The sequence below is a fragment of the Cupressus sempervirens genome, chromosome 5 (genome assembly GCF_028749045.1).
Source record: "Cupressus sempervirens isolate cs-2001-9-10 chromosome 5, ASM2874904v1, whole genome shotgun sequence".
Classification (NCBI taxonomy): Eukaryota; Viridiplantae; Streptophyta; class Pinopsida; order Cupressales; family Cupressaceae; genus Cupressus; species Cupressus sempervirens.
In genome coordinates, this window is record NC_143122.1 from 183,894,382 (window position 1) to 183,897,298 (window position 2,917).

Sequence of the window (2,917 nt, forward strand, 5' to 3'; positions counted from 1 at the left end):
TGTCTGAAACAACATCTAGAATAACAACAATGAAAATGTTACCTGTGATCTCTAATTGCTTGAAGCAATGTCTAGAGATGTCCACAGTAATAACATCATGAGATTTCATGATCTCTAATTACTTGAAGCAATGTCTAGAGATGTACATGAAAATTTTTTACTCGTGATCTCTAATTGCTTGAGGCAATGTTTAGAGATGTCCATGATAATAACATGAGTTTGTTATCTATGATCTCTAATTGCCTGAAGCAATGTCTAGACATGTCCATGATAATAGGTCTATTATTTACAAGATCATCACCTTGTAAATAATTACCTTCTGAATAAATATGTCCATGAAAGATTGTCACCTTCCATTACATATGATGCTACTAACAAACAATATAAGCATAAACTCACATGAATTTATAATTTAATTTAATATTCAATATTAAAAATTAATCATACCAAGTTTTTCTCTGAAGTATTTCAACTTCACTTTAGCAAGAGGCTTGGTAAAGATATTTGTTGTTTGCTCATTAGTACAAATATACTCTAATTGAATGATTCCTTGATTCACCATATCTCGAATGTAATGAAAAGGAATTTCAATATGTTTGGAGTGATTATGAAATATCGGATTGGTTGAAAGCTTGATGCAACTTTGATTATCATAGTGAATCACAGTGGGCTTCAAAGGTCTTTTAAAAAAATCTACTAACAACTTTTGTAACCATACCACTTCTCTAGCACCTAAGGAGGATGCAATGTATTCTGCTTCAGTGGAACTTAATGCAACTAAATTTTGTTTTCTGTTGGACCAATAAACCATGCTAGATTCTAAACTGAAGCAATATCTAAAAGTACTTTTACGTTCAATAGGACTGCCTGCCCAATTAGAATTTGAATATCCATGAAGTTTGATGTTGACTTTATCATATTTGATTCTCATTGTAATTGTACCCTTTAAGTATCTCAAAATGTATTTAGTTGCATATAGATGTATCTTCTTTGGTGCACATATGAACTGACTCAAGGTGTGAGTAGCATAGCATATGTCAGGATGAGTATTAACCAAATACATTAAATATCTAATAATCTACCTGTAGTAAGTAGAATCTATAGGTTATGATTTGGTCACATCATCTTTCAACTTATGTAGATTTACTTCCATAGGAGTAGCTACAGGTTTACATTCCATCATCCCAAATTTTGTTAAGATGTCAACTGTATATTTTCCTTAATTCAGAATAATGCAATTATCTTGTTGCTAGACTTCTAATCCAAGAAAGTAGTGAAGTAGACCTAAGTCTTTCATTTCAAACTCTACTATGAGCTCTTGTTTGCATTTTTTTATGAGATCAAATCATCAACATATAACACAAAGATAATCATATCATCACCATCTGTTTTGAAATATAAGTTGGGATCAGCTTCATTTTTGGAATATCCTAACTTTAGTAGGTAGTTTTCTATCCCTTCATACCAAGCTCTAGGGGCCTATTTGAGACCATAAAGTGCTTTCTTTAACTTACAAACATGAGTTTTGTTGTCATGAGTATTGAACCCTTCCGGTTGCTCAATATAGACTTCTTCTTTAATCTTGTCATTAAAGAATGTTGTTTTGTCATCCATTTGATGTACCTTCCATCCTTTGGATGCTACAATAGCCAAGATGGTTCTGACTAAAGTATATCTAGCAACTGGAGAAAATGTTTCTTCATAATCAATGCCTTCTTTATGTGAGAAACCTCATGCTACAAACTTGGCTTTGTATTTTTCAATGTTTCCATCAGATGCATGTTTAATTTTAAATAGCCATTTGGAAGAAACAACTAATTTTTTCTTAGGTCTCGGCACAACATCCCATACATCATTTTTTAATATAGAGTTATATTCAATCATTGCTTCTTTGCAAGACTGATTTGAAAGTGCTTCTTTAACACTAGAAGGTTCTATTTTTATAAGTTTAGTTAATAATGTAACATAACACGATTGGTTTCTAGTTCTTTATCTCTCTTGCATTACCTTATTAGGTTCAACATGATTTTCTTCTATCATTTTCCTAGCCCAGAGTGGCCTAATTTTTATTATTGATATTTTTAGAATCTTCGTGATCAGGCATAGTGGACAAGGAAGGTTCAGATTCATTCTCCCTCTCAATTTCTGTTTGTTGATTTTCATCTTCTTCAAGAATAAACTCAGTGACAGATTCATCAATGTTTCTAGAAATTTTAAATGTAGTATCTTCTTCAAATTTCACATCTCTGCTAATCTCAATTGTTCTTTGACCTGGAATAAATATCATGTATCCTTTTGTTGTTTCACTATATCCAATAAATATTCCCTTCTTCCCAAAAGGTTATAGTTTTGTTCTTTTCTCTTTAGGTATGTGAATATAAACTGGACATCCAAATATTCTTAAATGACTTAGATCAGGTTTAATGCTAGTGAATACTTCTTCTAGAGTGGTATTCTCTAAAACTGAGTGTGGACATCTATTTTGAATGTAGACTACAGTGTTAGATGCTTCGGCCTAGAAGGAACTATGAAGGTTTTGATCATGCATCATTTCTCTGGCTGATTCAACAATTGATCTATTTTTACGTTCCACAATTCCATTTTGTTAAGGATTATAAGGTATAAAAAACTCCCTCTTAATCCTAGCAAAAATGTAGAAATTCTTAAAAATATTAGAGGTATATTCACCTTCATTTTCTGATCTTAGAGTTTTTATTTTATGTCTTGATTGATTTTCAACTAAGGCTTTGAATTCTTTGAATTTCACTAAGACTTCATTCCTTTTATTTCAAGAAATAGATCCAGGTTCTTTTAGAGTAATCATCAATAAAAATTATATAAAAGAAGCATCTATTAAGAGAAGGTACAGACATAGGACCGCAAATATCAGTGTGGATTAGTTCAAGGATGGATTTGG